The sequence below is a fragment of the Manis javanica genome, chromosome 11 (genome assembly GCF_040802235.1).
Source record: "Manis javanica isolate MJ-LG chromosome 11, MJ_LKY, whole genome shotgun sequence".
NCBI lineage: Eukaryota > Metazoa > Chordata > Mammalia > Pholidota > Manidae > Manis > Manis javanica.
Genome location: NC_133166.1, coordinates 59,209,147 through 59,227,639, shown reverse-complemented (window position 1 = coordinate 59,227,639; position 18,493 = coordinate 59,209,147). Strand labels below are relative to the sequence as shown.

The 18,493-nt window shown below is 33.2% G+C and overlaps 1 long non-coding RNA gene across 1 annotated transcript in view; it reads left to right on the top strand.

Annotated features, from left to right (window-relative positions):
• Nucleotides 1–18,284, top strand: part of LOC140844713 (uncharacterized) — a 34,066-nt gene extending 15,782 nt beyond the window's left edge. Inside the window, exons 2-3 of the long non-coding RNA XR_012123194.1 lie at nt 10,176–10,244; nt 18,226–18,284. This is a non-coding gene — a long non-coding RNA (uncharacterized lncRNA). The remainder of the gene's footprint in view (nt 1–10,175; nt 10,245–18,225) is intronic.
• Nucleotides 18,285–18,493: the final 209 nt, after the last annotated feature.

The following is an 18,493-nucleotide window of genomic DNA, read 5'->3' as shown; positions in this document are numbered from 1 at the left end:
AAATAATGAACTAATCTTTCTTTATTGAATGACTAGAACAGACCCATTTTTGTTTTGTTTTGCTTTGTTTTATCTGCCAGTAACTCCTTGAAAACCACTCTTCTCCCTTCTAAAATAAACATGTTTTATTCTATTAATTTATATTGATGTGGACTCTACCCCTCCTAAGGCCCCCAAATTCATGCAGTCCTGGCCAATTTAAGCCCTTATGTATCTGGCTGTATTCAGGGATTCATATATGAAGAATCGGACCTGTACAATCATTCAGGGATTGGTTTCCTAAGGTCTTTACCTGAACTATTAAAAAAGACAACTGTTTTTTCCCTCCAGGTTCTCTGAGGTAGAAGCATATTAGACTATATTAGCCTCTTGGAGAGTATGTGTAGGCTAGTACCACTCAGGGAATTCAGTTATGTAAGCAGGTCTATTCTTTCTCATGCAACTTGTGATAGCATGGATTCATTTCTTATGTTTGCACTGGGAAGTGTACTGACAATAATTAATTGGTACTGAAGTATATAAATTTAAACTTTAATGATACATTACTTAATAATGTGTACTGATTTAATAATTAGATTTTCCACTTACAATCTCTCAGCAGACTTAAAAGATTTTCATATTTCCTTAGGAACAAACTCTTGTATTGAACTTCCTAAATACCAAACATGTTCTAAATGCTTTAAGTGTATTAGGTCATTTATCTATCACAACTCTCTGAAGGAAGTAATATTAACATACCACGTTATAGACAAGAAAATGGAGTATCACAGTGGAAGTAATTTTCCTGTGCCCATGAACCTAGTTGGTGGTGATTGGATAAGAACTCTCACAGTTTGGTTGAGATCTGCCCTCTTAAATTCTGTTACACTTTTGTCTCATTTTCTTCACACTCACCTTCTAGAAACACTTTTTTCTGCTAGTTTCTGGCAGGTTACAACTTTCTGATTTTTCTTATCGGGTATTCATTCTCTGTTCCTTTTCTTTTTTTTTTCTTTTTTAGTCCTTTTTTTTTTTGGTAGTTGGTCTCCAAGTTTTGGAATGTTCTGGAGTTCAGTTCCAATCACTCTTCTCCCTATAGTCTTCTCAGTCCATCTCATCTAGCTACATACTTAGAATATTAACAATTTATTACTGGCTCCCTCATCTATTCACCATTTCTGAGATCTCACAGAGTGCCGGACTCATTTCTTTGAAGTGTAACATCATAAATATAATGCAACTAAGTCTTCAAGCCCATCAACCCACATTAAAATGAAATATACAAGGTAAAACATATTCCTTCCATAGGTTTCTCCATCACACACTGATAGACTTAAGCTGAAAAACTTGGAGTCACTTTTGAGTATTTCATTTTTCTCATCTTTCTTAAGTAATCCACTTTTCCCTGTTGGTATGCCTCCCAAATAAAGACAGATGCTCTTTATTTTTCTCTATCTGTAGTGATTTTATATGACTGGTTAGTAACAGACTCCTAACTAGTCTCCCTGCTTCTGTGCTTGTCTCTTGACAATATCTTCTCATAGTAGCCAATAATTAAAAAAATAATAATCAAATATGCCACCACCATTGCTCTCATTAAGCCCTTCAATGACTCCCTTTGAACTTAGAGTAAACCTCAAATACAGTCTGTGCAAGGCTCATACAAGCTCACTCCCCTGCCAACCCACCCTGTCTGATCCCCTTTGCTATTCACTTTAGTTCAACCACACCTATATCTTTGTCAATCTTCAAATATGTTAGTTTTGTTTCACATTCAGAATTTTTGCACATTCTATTTTTCTCCATGGACATTTACTCAACTTCCAAGTCCCAGTTTATGCAACCTCCTCAGAGATATCTTCTGTGACATTCTAATTACGCTTTATCAGTTAAACCTGTTCATTTCTTAGCACCACAACAGTGTGTAATTATGTTGCTTATTATTTATACTCATTTATTCTCTATCTCCTTAACCACAAGAATGAAAGCTTCATGGGGCAGCCGTCATCTATCTTTTTCACAATTTTATCTTGTGCACCTAAAACAATGCTGACCATAAAAGTAATTACTTTTTAATGAACAAATGAATATGTGGATAAAAAGGATTTTATAAAATTGATCTAATTAACTTTCATAAGAAGTCTATAAGACAAACCAAGGTTCTAAGAATTTATTTATATTTTTATTTCTGTATTTACTCATTTTTGTCAAGACAGATCTCATGAGGGTTAAAGCTATGAATACAACCCTAATTCTGGATGTCTTTTCTTACCTACTTCAAAACTGTATTCTCAAGTTATACATATATATATCTATGTATATATATCTCATCTGTTTAAATGGATAATTTAGCCTTTTAACAGACATTCTGATATAGTATAATATTTAGAAAGTAGGAATCTTTAAGCTTTCCAGTTTATGTGGTACCCCTTTTCTTTAAATACCCAAAAAACAAGATAAACAAACAAAACTCAAATCGAGCATCCAAAGTGACTGCAGGATTAGAATAATAGTAACAGTAATAACAATAGGATTAATAATGTCTGATGTGTATCGAGTGTTGACTGTGGGCTAAGCATTATTCTAAGAACTGTGTGCTTAAATACTCATGCAACTTAAATCTCATCCCTCAAATATTTTCGGAGCCTTCATGGAAACTGTCAATACATCTTATTTGCCACTTACCACCTCTTATTCTGAAGAACGCCTCTAGGTCTTTCCTCTGTTTCACTCGCTCTTCCCCAACATATCGCCATGCATTCCTCCACCAATTTCCATATGCTTTGCTCTAAAGCAGTGATATATCTACTATGCTTATTTCTTCAAAATATATTTAAAAAGGCCTCCGCCAAAGGGAAGAGTTTCTTAACACAAATATAGACCTCTTAGCTATGTCTTTAACATAGTCATCTTAGTCCTCTTCAAAACTATTTTGCTTCACAGCTTACATCATTCCATGCCACTTCTTGATCCTATAAAGAAACAGCACCCTAGAAAAAGCAACATATTTTGGAGCAATTAAATGGGCACTGATAATTTGTGTTGACATGGACTAATTTGTGAATCTTATAAAGAATTGGTGTTTTATTCTGAATAGACCTATTCAATGGTGTACATGTGAGTTAGCCGTTATATATATAAAAAACGGATAGTCAGCTTTAGAGAAATTCAGGTGCTTTATGTAAATCTGATAAAACTTTAACCCAAAGCGTGAAACAAAGATTATTTAAAATGTGACATTGACTAAAAAATTATAATGCATTTTATAATCTTCAACTTGAGGCTTAAATGAAATTTTGGCACATTAAACATAAAAAGAATTCCGAGGAGCTTCACAACTGTTTAGAATTCTTAAATTCTTCACAAAAAGAACTTCATTTAGCTATTCTTGACCAAGTCATCTTCTGCACAGATAGGCTCCAAAAAATATTTGTGGATTTATGTTGAGAAAAGTGTGTCATTCTTCATGTGGTTAAAACTTCAGATAAAGGTAGACATTATAAATATAAGAAATAAAATTCAAAGTAACTTTTTTGGGGAAATGATGGAATTACACTAAAATGCTTACTGGTAATAGTGCTATATAGTAGCTCCTTAAAAATTAAGCTAGTTATTATAACAATTGGAAAGTAGACAACCTTGTTATGAAAATATGGTTCATTTAGTCATTTGATTTATTATATTCATCTACTTACAATCTTTGCTCTTGTATTTTTTCATAACAGTTTAAAAATACCTAGCCTTTGTGTCAATTTATAGTTTAAGTTTTCAAGTTAGATTTAATTTACTTCTAAGTCTAAAATTAGGGCAGAGTTTCTTTGTAATCATATAACCTAGACTTCCAGAAGAAGTTAGAATCATGAATATTGTCACTTCAAAAGATTAATTCTGATTTATTCTCACAGATCTTTTAGGCACTAATCTTTTTTTAAAAAATTCATTCATATATTCATTCAATGTCTTAGGAAGTATGTACTAGATTAAACTTCCATGTTTCTTTTTGTGAGAGATCAAACACTTGGCAATCCCTACCTTAAAGAAATTTATTTAAATCAAGAAATACAGTGTGGATGGAGCAATCTAGCTGAATTTGAATAAGTTAAAAATTCTTTAATGAAGCATGAGTTTGTGATGTGATCAAATTAATACTTAGTGGAAAGGAAATGGACACATTTAAGATGCTAAAATTTTTATGTATCCAAAGTGTTGTAATTTTTGAAGGCTTTGGAAGCTTGCCAGTTGGAAGATGACTTCATCTGAAAGAAACATAAATTTGTAAAAGTCATTCGCATGTAATTTCACATTCTTAAAATGCAGTAGTTTAAAAGTTTTTATGTATCTTTGTAAACAAACAATAAACCCTTTCTGTATTCTTTAAGGTTAAATTATTTAAGTCAAAATATTTCCTTCAGGCATGTAGATTTATGTTTTCCAAAGATATAAGCAGAATTTAAGGATACAGAGAGTATATCTAAATTTTCTTTGGCCAGGTAACAAAAGTGGTGTTCTATTTTTACATATGAAATATAGCATGCCAATTAAAAGAGAGCCATGTACTTTAATTTGTATGTTATTGAATTAACTTGTCTCTCTTCACAATCTTAAAATTTACTTATTCATTACCAAAATTTTACTTAAGTTTTTTATAGACCTTCTCTCACCTTAACTTTTATTGATGACCTCAAGATCATTAACTGTGGCTCTCGGCCTGGTGAGAGAAAATACACAACTAATAAAATATACCATGTGAATTAGTTCCATTTCTTTTCATTCTGAAAACAGAATAAAAAGACATAGATTCAATATTATTATAAGGAGCCATATTCTCTGTTAGGGAGTTACTGAGTTAAACATGTTCACAAGGAATCTAGCTATCTGAGGAATGAAACTTTGGAAAAAGAGAGCTAACCTTAGTGTTAGAATTGATCTAAATGCATTAATTTTGTTCTGCCATTGCCAGCCATGCATGTGAGGAACAATTACACCTCCCTTAGAGCCTTAGCTTCTTCCAGGGTACTTTGGTTACAAGTTCAGAAATAAACTAGCTTGAGAAGCAAGAAATCAAGAAGCCACAGTCTAAACAGGAGGAAGACTAAAAGGAGAAGAGAAGCCATATATAGCAAGGATCAACCAAGGTAGGAATAATTTGGTGGGCAGACTGGCACTGCCCTGGCAGTGATTGGTTATCAGTTCTCCCCGTGTGGTTGTACAAGTTACGAGAGAGCTCATAGGATTTTCCCGTCTTGATCATGAGAGTCAATAATCTCTATACTAGTTTCCACCAAGATTACATGGAAGTTTTCCAAAAAGGAAGTCAGAGAGCTCCCAGGAAGGGTATAGATTGGTGTTGAGTTTTCTCACCTGTAAAATCAGCTTTGTAATGCTTAGACAAGTGCATGACTGATTCTGATAAAAGCAAAGACACCTACTGCAGAATACGACACATAGTGTACTTGAATCTGTATAAGCTAATAGAAAAATGGAGAGAATGCTTAATACTGATCTCAAAGAAATAGTCCTTTTAGGAAAGGAATATACGGAGGACAAAAAATTTGATGAATAACATTTGCTAGAGTTTGGTCTTCTCTCTGGTGCGTAGGCCCTACTTCAAATCAAAGGGTGATGCAAATCCAAGAGGATTTGATTATCCTAGCATAATATGCTAGATCTGAAGATTCTGTGTCAAGTTATTATGCATGAGGCTTTTTTTTCCAAAGCTGACTTGAGTGCCTTCCTTCATCAGATAGAAAGAGAATGTCAAAAGCACATAAGGTCACCATTACAAAAAGAGATTCTACCGGCGTGTACAAAGTCCTTTCGCTTGACAATAGCAAAACATATAATCCTGTGACAAAGAAAGGAAATCTACTTGTTTGTCTCAGAGCTTATATTTATATGAACATGGTTTGACTCTGAAGTTGTTCCTTGAGCTCATTTGAAAACTCAAGTAGGAAATAAATGTCATCCAGTGCTGATATACTGTAAAAATAATTCAATTCAATGTTTATTTATAAATATGACAGGCAGAAGATGTTCATACTTTCCCTAAATAGTTCTCAAAGCTGTATTCATTTCAACCATAATATATTACTATTTATTTAAATTGCTGTCATAAGGGAGAGGGATGTAGTAATATGTTCAGGAATTTTTTATGGATTATCATTATCTAATTGAAAGTCTTCAGGTTAAATCTCAAAGAAATGCATTGGAAATCTTTATTTATTTTAAATTTAAAATTCGAACTTGGAGAATATGCTCTTTTCCAAGATCACTCTGTATATGCTTATTTGGTCATTCTTGTTTCTCTGTATTCCATAATGTTTTATTAGTAATTTCCTAGCTCATTTTCCATACTGCAGCATAATAGAAACTCAATGAAACTGTTTTATAATGTTTTGAAGTCACCATGTATGAATCATTATTATGGATAAGTGTAGAGATAACATTTAATTTAGAATTTTTGTTTATATTCTTTCTCTCTGTTGAAATTTGCTCTTATAGCTTCAGCAGAAATAGAAAAAATAATAGCGATTTGACAATTAAGTAGGGGGTTAATGAAGATAAGAAGCTGGAAGAAATTTAACTGGGAGTAAGTATCTAGGGACATAATTTATCTTAACATACCCTTAGTTAAGTTACACAAAAGGGATATGTTTGAATATATTGAGAAAAAAGTGAAAGAAGAATACAATTGAATAAAAACTTTAAAGACTGTCTTTTTGAGTTGTTGTATATAATTAAATATTTCATTACTGATTAAATTATGAAAAAGATAAACCATAAAGCTTCCTTTAGATTGAATTCCAAATTGTTCAAGGGTCTTCCTTTTCTTTAAACTACAAGTAAATAACAGAATATAAAAAAAGCTGTCACTGATTAATGCTGGGTTCAAACAACCCATAAAATGCATTTATACCTATGAAATGTAAGCCTTGCCTCATTTACTAAAATCACAAATGATGAGTAATCAAGGCACAGTGAGTCAACTACACAATAATTAACTTTGTGGTTTGACATACAGAAAAAAGTAAGTTCTTTAAACTCCGAATTGTCCACTCAACTGGTACACCCAACCTGTCATTTAATTTGCTGTTGACACAGAAACTCAGATCTTGCTGGTCTTAAATTTAATTTTGACTTTTGGATAGGGGAAAGAAGAAAAGACAGAATAACTCAATTGTTTGAGGGAGTTTATTGCCAGTTCTAATAAATATTCTTAAAAGAATATAATCCTTTGGATCAATGGATGAATCAATCAATATTTAATACAAGTTACCTAATTTGTAGCCAATGTTTTGCAAGGTATTTTGTGGATAGAATAAAAAATAAATACCTTTTGAAAAATTATGGGTATTTTTGAGAAAATACCTCTGTATGGTTTCCTTTCTCTAACACTCAATTCGGTCATATAGGTTATATATTTATATTGATCGATTATAACTGCATCATTAAGATATACATTTGCAAGGCTAAATTAAAGAAGTTTTTCCATTCATGTGGCTTTTAAAAAAACAAATACAAATTAACTACTGCAGCAACAGGGAACAAGAAAAGAAACATCATTAATTTTCTATCAATACCCCCATTCAAGGTTATTGCTTCCTTATTAGCCATATAAGGAAACTTTGACAGATCACATCTGAAGAAGAAATTTTTTAATTTAAAATTTCTTAGAGTTTTATTATTAATTGCTTGTAATTATGATATAACCTATTAATAATATTAGCACTTACCAAACCAGTATTCATTTTGTTAAAAAAGCTATTAGTTATCACATATATCTGTTATAAATATTACTTGGTACTAGTATTCTCTTTGTGCTTTGCAATATGCACACATACACATATATTCATATACATGCAAATATATGTATACATATATATATATGTATACATATATGTATATTTGTGAAGGATCTTCTGCAGAGTCAAACTACTACAGTCTAGAGAAGATATTATTTTGATAATATTTATAGGAAACACCTTCCATCTTCAATTTGCTTAAATTATCCAGGTAAAAAATGGAAAAATCCTAGATTTGCTGTAATCCCTTCTTTGTTCAAGATGTATCTATCAGCATGCTGGCAAAAGGGTGGAATTTTGACTTCAGATGTAGGAAAACAAAACTGAGCAGTTATTGCAAAGAGCCCCCCCACCCCCCTGCTCTGTAAGGCTGAGCAGTCCAGTGCATTATCAATGCGAGATGCATCCAACGTCAGAAATGCCCAAATGGCAGGGAAGGAAAGCAAACAAGCAGAAGAGCATGAATCCAGGCTAATTCTTCTTAATAATATAAAAAATAGCAGGTGTCTTATCTATGGTTGGCTAGTACTTTTGTGCATTGTTTTAATTCATAGAATAGCATTATATTATATACACTATTACACTTATTTTATAGATGAAGAAACTGAAACCTAGGGATGTAGAGTGATTTGTCCAAAAACCCAGAGCAGTTAAGTTGTGCAGATGGAATCCCAACCCAGATACGATGGCATCAAGCCTTCTCCTCTGAAACATGCATTCTTCCACAAAGAGCAAGTTCTTTTCCCTCTCATTCCCCCTCACTTAAAATAGTATAAGAAGGCTGGCTCTCAGACTGCAGCATGAGATTCTGTCCTGTTGAACCATCTTGATTTAGCCCATTGAAAACACTTTGTGTACATTTGATGAATTATATACACCATCTAAAATTAGAAACCCACAGTTTGTGTCTTCAATAGTTACTAACAATCTTGCTTTGGGCAAATGTATTGGTATTCTAAAAGCCTTGATTTCCAAATCTACAATACCTCCTTGTTCCAGCACCTTTAAAAGTCCACTCTTGTCTCTTTGCCTAGCCTAGCGGAATCTCTCTGCATATGGCAGGCTCACCCCTCACTTAATGTGCATACTCAACCAATGCTGGTCCCCATCCACTGTGGTGGTGACTGGTCTCTGTTCCCCTAGGAGGAGATCATTTCTCTCTGCAGTTTGCTTCTTTTAGATCTCCATAGGTCTCTGAGATCTTTAAAATAATAAGCATTGTTTTAATGAATTTTTTGGTTTAGTTTGTTTAGTTGTTACAGTGGAATTAATATTTAAATATTCATCAGTGCATTTCTTAAAAGTTCTATTTTTAATATTTTACCAGCATTTTAGATGACTGCAGAGAGAAGGTATGCCAGGGTGTCCATTCTGCTGTATCACTGGAAACAAAGGGCCCTGTCATTCTCGCTGGTACCATTTCCTGTGTGCTCTTGCTCACCACCTTGTACCCTCATCCCTGAAAACTGATGCCTTCCATAGGTGCCCAGATAGCACTGACCTGAACATTGTTGACTTAAAGACCATAATGGACTGAATTTCTAGCTCCCTCAAATTTTGTATTTTATTTTGTAGTTGACAATTTATTATCGTCCCTTACTCCTGGGAAAACGAACCCAAGTAATAGCTTGAACTTAGAAATGGTTTGTGCATGTTTCCAGAATTGCCTTCTATCTAATTTTCCAGAAAGGTAAAAACAAAGTATTATCCAGTGAGCTAAATTCTCAGCAGGGAAACAAATTTTTAAACTAGTTGCCATGGTAATTCCTTTCTTGTATGCAATTCCCACTCAAGTTGGTTTGATGGAATTTGGGCTGAGTAATGAAATGGAAGAAAAGGACTGATGATTTTACTTGTTTTGAAAATATCCACACTTAGAAATGAACATTTTAAATTCTTTTCTTTTGCCCTTCCTTTTTTTCCTTTCTCCAACAGCTACTATTCTCACAGCTAGTATAACAATTCTAGTCATGTATTTATTTAAGTACTTTCACATAAAGGCTAATACCAGGTCAGGGTAGGCTACTGACAAGGTGAAATTCTGGACACTGTTCATTCACGGGCTACAACTAGTAGAATGTCAACATCTTTCTATTTTAAGTTAATTATGGTCAATTATACCATATAAGGTCTGTGTTTCATGTCAGAATTAAAATGTTCACCTGATCTTCTCCAGCCTAAGTGTTTGGGCTTACAAATTTGACATGAATATTTAAAGTGAACAATACTACTTTTGAGGGTTTTTTTTTCAGAGAATCAGCATAACTTATGAATGTATGTATATATATATGTATATACCCTGAAAGATACTGAAATAAAAATTTAGATTACTATCTATGTGTGGCCTTTCACATGGTCTGTCCCTTCTAAAACACCTTCTTTTTTTTCTCAAAGAGAAAAGTAAGAATTCCACAGATGCCTATGATGTTGGTACCAGGAACAATTGATAACTGTCAGAAAAAGGTAACAAAATTAAATATGTGCATTTTCTTCTTTGTGTAGATGCCTGCTGTGTTATGCAAAACTATATATTCTTTGCAGTTCCTAACACTCAAATCCCTAAACACTCTTTATGGAAGTATTTTTTGTGTAATTGAGTAAGTAGGTAAGAAAGAAGGATTGTGCCAATGCAAAATCTAACATACACAGAGGGAAATTATCTTCCTAAAAACACGTTCTGAGAGGGTGTTACTTCTCTGTTTCCCACACTCTGAATTATAGTTGTCACCCATATTGTCAATTTGGGTTCATTCCAGTTAGCTATATTTACTGGCTAGCATGTTTCTTTAATTACAATTATATAATGTAACTAAAAGCTTAACTGATGACAATTAAACCCATACCAAGGAATAAGAACCACACAAAATTCTAGATTGGATTCTAAATATATTTAACAAATTTAAATACTACATGACTTCTAATATAAATGTCTAGTTTTTAGGGAACAGGTAGAATATTAGCGAAGTTGTTAAAGGAAGGTTTTTTGGGGTTTTTTGGTATGTGTTGCTTTTCTAGTTTCATTTCCATTCTCCAGATTCCACTTAGTTGTGTTGCAGATTCTTCTTGTAGATCCCACTGGAATATATTGTACCCCTATACTATTTAAGGAAAGTATAGGGGTACTTTTTATGTATTGTGAATTTCTATAAAGATCTTCTCTTTTCAGTATGCCCTGTGAAATGTCCATGGGTTATTTGCTAAATCTGAAAAGAGATCTGTCTCTGAATTCAGTGCTGCAGCTTCCTCCCATTTCTGTGCTATGTTGAGGCACAATATATTGTTCTTTGTGTCCAGGAAAGTCACTTACTCATTTAGGTCTAAGATAAAAAGCTGTCCCATGCATTTTTCAGAACCAAAATATTATCTCCTGAGAGAGATATGTCTAGGACTTATTTGCAGTTTAGAGGTGTATGCCCACCATTGTAAGAGGTACATCATCTTCTGGAAGTATGTTGATGAATGAACAGACCCACTATTCAGATGGTAAATCAAATAGTCAAAGTATCAGTGTCAGTCTCAACATTCTCTTATGTCCCCCATTCTTACACTTAGTTTTACTTTCTACCTTCGGCTCTATTTCTCTATAAATTCTTTCTTAGCAACTCTCAGAATTATAGCTAATACATCAAAATAACCTATTGTTATTTTTCCATTTCAGTTTCTAATCTCTATTTTTCACCTCAACAGGAAGTCTATTGGATGTGTTCACAATACCTTACTAAAATTTCTAATTTAGCATAATCATTATATGCTTTTTCCCCCCACGTATATCATTCTGAGTTTCCTGCTTTGGTCACTATCTGTTAGCTTCTCAGTAACTGAGACTTTAGAATTTAACCAAGTTTTATTTTCATCTATGCCATTATTTGATTACTACATAGTTCTATTACTAAAATATTGATCATGTCTACCTTCCTTTCCACTTTGTTTCTCCTGCTTTCTTCCAGATCATTATAATACTGTCTTGAACTTTTATTCCTCCCTAATATGTTGCCTTGCTTCTGGAATGTATGTATTTTTATCTCATATTACAAGTCTGTGTAAAGTTAAATTCCAAAACATTATTATGATTATGTTTTACTCATTATGAAAAATTTTAAGTGGTTTGCCATTGCCTATAGTGGGGGCAGTAAATTTCCCTTTTAAGTGTCAGATAATAGATATTTTACGTTGTGCTGTGCATCTGGTCTCTGTTATTACAGCTGCTCAGATCTGCCACTGTGGTGCAAAGGCAGCCATAGATAATATCTAAATTAATGGGTGTATATATATTCCAATAAAACTTTATTCACAGAAACAAGAAAGGCAGATTTGACCTGTGAGCAAGTTTTCTGACTGCTACTAAAACATTACTTTTCAAATTTTTTTCCCACCAAAATATCCTAAAGTAACTTCCCATGATCTAGATATTATTTTTGGAAATTCATGTTGTATTTTCATATTTAAAATATTTAAATTAGAATTTCATTTCTATCCAATATACACTTTAAATTACTTACAATGAAGTCTAATTAACTAATTAATTTAATTAAATAACATTTAGTGTAAATTAGTCACTATAAAATTGATGATTAAGGCATATGTGGAATATATAGCTTCTCATATTTAATAAATTCAGGATAGAGATACTCCATTTGGCCTGCAAATTAAAGCATGACTTGTTGGCATTCATGCTCTTCCCACAGCCAAGCCTTCTAAGTGCTTCCCTTTCTGTCCTAGTCCACCCATGTGACCTTCAGGGGTCCTCTTTTCTCTGCATCATCTCTCTAATCACCTTCACTTTATTTTATAGATAATATTGGATGCTTTTTGGTTCAAGCCCTCTCTGATTCACTAAACCAGAAGCTGATTCATCTTCTTCTGAAATTCCATGGACAGCACTCATATTTCTCTCTTAACATGGTGTGCTATAGTCACTTATTAACATATATCATCTTCTCAGTTAAACTATGTGATCCTAAGGAAGGGCAGGGTTTGTAGATGGTTTACTTTTTAAGGCTCACAATGCTTTATGCAGAATAAGACCTTTGTAACTATTTATTTTATAAGTGGAAGTAAATACAGTTTGTTCTGAGAGAATCAATATCAGCACTGTGGTTTTGTTTCCCACCAACAGTGGGATTATCAAGATGAAAGGCTGCTTCTGTATTTCTTTTCTCACTTAATCAACAAATATTTATAAAATATCTATGGGATGCTAGGCAGTGTTCTAGACATTAGATTTAATAGGTATGAACAGACTGATGAGATCACTACTTTCACAGATGATATTGTGGTGACTGGGGCTTGATAGTGAGGAGAAAATCATGTATACATATTAACATCAGTTGTATGTGCTGTGCTGAGAGAATTGAATGGACACTATTGAGAGTGTCTAGGTGGGGCATCTGCCATTAGACTGAATGATTCTGGAAGTCTTCTCTGAGGAAATGGAAAATGATCTAAAACCCATGAAATAAGGAAGAATAAGATATTCACAACTTTGAAAAAAGATTGTAAGAAAAGAAACAGGTGAGAATAAACATGATATGTTTGAGGTAAAAATAGAAGACTAGTGTACCTAGAGGCAATCTGTATGTATGTGTGTGTGTGTAGGTAGGTACATGTGTGTGTGTGTATATATACTGGGATTTCAGCATCACAGAATATGCAATAGAGAGTTTAAAGATAAGCACGGGGCAGTAGTCTAATAAAACATCAGATTGAGTCAATAGAGAAGAGGCAATTTTTTTTCCTCTCTTTAAGGAGTATGTACAGACCACTAAAAGTAACTTTAGTAGAGGTCCTTGATTTGGAGCTCAAGTGGCTTTAGCTATAGAGAGATGTGTGATACAGTCTTGGGATTAGGAAGAGACAGTGTCATGGACACATGGTTATCTAAAGAGGTGCATTAACTCTGAATGGGTGCTTAGATTGTTATCATAGATTAATTCAAGGTTAGGTCACTCAAGAAAGCCTTCTTATGTATTATACAGCCTGGTTAAAGTTACTTCAAGTCCTCACAAGGAATGAGTCCAGCTCCACTGGGGACTAGAAGACCTAGCTTTTTGTTTTCATTTTTGTTTTTCCCCTCTTCATCTTTATTGTTGATGATTCAGGGTGATCCTAAAGCTATCAAAGTTGTTGGTGTTCAGCAGACTTCAAATAATAATGAGAGGAAACTTGAAGGTGACATCCTTCTAATCTAGTTTACAGAGAGAAGTTTGCTCTTGTAATAGTACACCATGAAACCTGAATAATTTAATAACTTCGTAAAGAATGAGTTTACCTACCTCTACAGTTATTTCTCTTTCCCTGACACCTCCTCTAGGATTTACAGAAAATTTATACTTAATTTGAGGTTAAAATGTGTTCCAAGATGATTCTATGTACAGAATAGTAAGGGTGTTTGCTGTAATTCTCTGCTTTGAGGTGACTTCCAAGAAGGAAGTGGAAGGCTCATGGTGACCTTTCTTCTCCCAGGAATCTGTGCATTTCTTGCTGTGCTTGAGGTCAGCACAAAAAAATAAGGGCAGTGATAAACTTTACTGTTCTGAATAAGCAGAACAAAGGGGAAGAGAATTATTATCAATAAATCCCACAGCAAATTTCGTCACATCTTACAACCTCAACCAGTCTAGGATTTATGAGAACTAATCATTTTTCTGCTGAAGGGCATGCTTTTCCAGCCATGGTAGTCTATACATATATGAACTGGGAAAGCAAATCTTTCTGTGCTCTTGCTCATGGAGGAAAAATATGCATTGTCTTTTATTTATTTAAGGAAATTGAACATCATTACATAAAAGGTTGTACACTAAAAATTTTGTTACACTAATATAAAACTACAAAAGCTCAAATATATGGTTGAGAAGATATCTCTATATTTCCCATAAAGTAAAACTAATGCCCTGGCTTGGTTCCATGGTCTAGACATATGATTCTACACTTATAAATAAATATGTACACATATAAAGTATACATAATATATACTTATATATGTACATGGATAGATATTTGTGTGTGTGTGTGTGTGTATGTAAAATGATTCAGTGTCTTACAGTAATAGAAATAAGGATATGGAGAAAAGTTTAGTCTATTGGATTTTTTTCCTTAGTGAACATTTCCTAAATATTTTTACTCATGGACACTATATTAGATGCCAGAACCACCAAGATGCCTAAAAACTGGTTTCTCCCCTGAGGGATCTCATAGTTTAGCCAAATAGAAAATTTTATCAAAACTATGATATAGAATAAAATAGACAATAATGGATCTCTGAAGAGAGTGCCCCAGAAAGAAAAAATAAACTTATCGGCAGGTAGCTAGGTATCACAGTTTCTGTTCGCTTCGTCACTTATGGTTAGTCTTTTTTGTGTTCTGAGAAATATTTGCCTAATCCAAAGTTGCAAGAATTTCTCCTATATTTTCTTTTAAATGTTATATCATTTTAGCTCTTAAATTTAGGTATATGATCTATTTAATTTTAATATGTATATATATATATGTGTGTATATATATATGTGTATATATATGTGTGTGTGTGTATATATATATATATATATATATATATATATATATATATATATATATATATATAGGTCAAGGCTTGTTTTTTGCAGATGGATATCCAATTCTTTCAACACATTTTTAACAAGACTGCATTTTCCCCATTGAATTAGCACCTTTTGCAAAACTTAATTAGCCATCAATTTAGGGAACTCCCAGTTTTTTACTACTCTTATATGTGGGATGTCCAGTCTATTCCAGTGAGCCACAGAGATCTCGTTTTATCTGCCTGTCTGTGGTCTGGATGACATTTTTTCTTATTTTGATAGGCGATAAAGGATTTTATACCTGAGACATACAAAGAGGTTTTACATCTGAGCAATAGAAGTTTGAGTATGTATTTGGTCATAGTGGGGAGAAGGTTGGGGGCAGAGGAGATAATTGCACTTTTAAAAAATTCTTGGAACTGTCACTATGATATCTTAGATTTCAAAGGTCAAAAAACTTTAAATTATGCTTGATTACCAAGCAAATTGTTCCTTGTTCATCACACCATGGGGTGCTGATAATGCTAGGTGACCATCTGGCCCTTATTTTTAATGCCAGGAAGCAGGCACTTGGCAGGGCTGAAGTCAGGAACATTTTAGTTATAGTAAATGGCAAACTGGACATTTCCTTCTCAGTTTGAAGCCATGAATTATACAGTTTAACTTCAGAACTCAGACTGGGAAAATAAGAAAATGTTTTATCTTTTTATGTCAACTTTGACTTCTCATCTGAGCTACTTAAACTACTCAGGGCTTACAGACTGAAGTGCAAACTGAAATGGGGTCTGTGTTTTATTTTTGTCCTTTATTCCTAATTTTGAAAAAAAGTAAGTCCTTCAAAAGTAGCATATGCATGGTATAAATTTCTCATTTGAATGCAAATGAAAATAAGCTTTACTGTATCTAGAGGCATTACCTTAATATCAAAGTATTGTTAAGGTCTTATTTAAGAAAAAAATTCCCCCAGAAGAGTTCTGCAATTCTAGGTCAACTCAATTATAATTTGGTCTAAAAGTATTAGTAAAGCCTTAATGACTCAGTTGAAAATTTGTATACTCTAGCATTTTACTTTATGTACTTTAGTAATCTAGTATTAAAGAGGCCAAGATCAGTAGCTTAGGTATAAATTGGGATGCATATCCTTGGTGGCTGTCACAAAACTGAAGGCAATCAACAATGAGATTGTATCTGTTTTTCTACAATGGGTTTTCTAGTACCCTTTAAAAGAGAACAAAACTTGAATCTTTAGATATCCCACTTCTATTCAAAACTCTAGGTGTTCCCTAGTGTCAATGAATTAAAATCTGAGCTTCTGAGTTCATCATTCAGATCCCTCTGTGGGCTCTGCCATCTTGTCCAGCTGTCTTGTTCTCTTGAGTCCAGCCTTTTTACACACCTCACATATGAAAAACCTTAAACAATGTACTGTAATCAATCATAGGCCAGCCTTTTCCCTAATAAATATCATCAGATGTATATAATACTTTTCTTCCATTGAGTCTATATGACTAAATGCTAAAAGGCCAGATCTGACAAGACTGTTGGAAGTTGGAAATGACCCAAGAATTTTAAATTTGTCAGTTTCAACAGCACATGATCTATTTCAGTCATTCACTTTTCTTATTTTATTTATTTCCTTCAGCCTTCACATATCCATTTGTATGTACATAGAAATTTTATTCAGATTCCTTGAAAGCATGATTCTTCTTTTAATTTTGAATAGAACTTTTCCTATCTCAGGAAAGCGTGCAATACCTATCTCAGAGATTTGGGTATAGTAGATAGCTATTGCAAGCTTGGTAGAATAATGAAAAACATTGTAATTTGATCATTTTCCAACTTGAAATATCATGGTAAAAATGTTCTAGGTACTACTTTAAGCCAACTCATAAATTTTTCTAATTCTAGCCATCAATCATTTCTGAAACTGACAGCCCTCCATTTTAATAACTCAGTATTAAGTTCCTCTAAATGATGTGTATGCATCAATCAGGATCTGATATGAATAACATCTGGCATGGCTTCATGAGTGATTCAATTTCAGTCTTCAGGTTCAACACTCTGGAGTCTTACTATAATAAAAATTACTCTTGTAAAACACTTCACTGGGTCATGGTTAGTAACATAGCATTTCCAATCAAGCTTCCTCCATCCAAGTGTTCCTCTCCCTGAAGCATATAAATATAAACATATGCTATCCTCCTTTCCCAAGCATGGATATTAGAGTCAAATATGACCTTATAGATGTGTTTCAGGCAACATTTCTATATTACTGTCTGAAAAAAGAGATTTCTTATATAAATCCTTTTTTTTCTGTTTTTTTCTGTTCTTATACTCAGACCTTCAGTAATTACTCATCCAATAGTAGAAATGATTGGAGGCACGACAAGTGCCAATTATTGTCAAGATTATCCATGTGCAGTAGGTCTTGAAATTGGAGAATTTAATTTTAACTATTTGAATTGTAATTTGTTACAGTTACATTGTATACATAGTCCTAAAGGTGTTTTGTACAAGTGTTCTTGGAATTCTTTATTATAGAAAATGCATCATAAACATGAAAAACACACGTAAATGGTAGTAATCAGCAAATTCATAAGTGAGTGATGATACATTGGTCATAGAAAACCTCTGGATTAGAGTATAAAAAATAACTCTCTTCTTTGGAGATAAGAAAGCCTTATTTCTGCATGATTTTGAGAACTCTTTTTTAAATAAAGAATGAACCATAGATGTTTACAACCCAAAATCTTTTAATCTTACAGTAAAAATTACTCTTCATGGCTGAGGTGTTGGGGGCCACACTAGGGGGAGATGGTAAGTGTTATTAGTAAAGTACTAAGCAAATAAGATGATTTTTGCCATAAATAATAGAGCAAGTCAAATTGATCTCTGAACTATATTTACAGCCCCCAAGACATGCATACCAATGTATTGGAAAGATAAGAAGAGTGAAAGGATGTTCAAGGCAAGTATTTCTTCATTTCTTCATTTCTTCATTCATTCATTTATTTATACTAGATATGTAGTCCTTGAGTCTAGGTTCATGGATAAAATTCCAGAATTTACAAATAATGTAATGGGAACACAGTTAAAGACTTACCAGATATTTTTGTGTGGCTAAATGATAATTAACTGATGTTATTATTTATTAGCTGATGATCTGTAGAGTTTCTA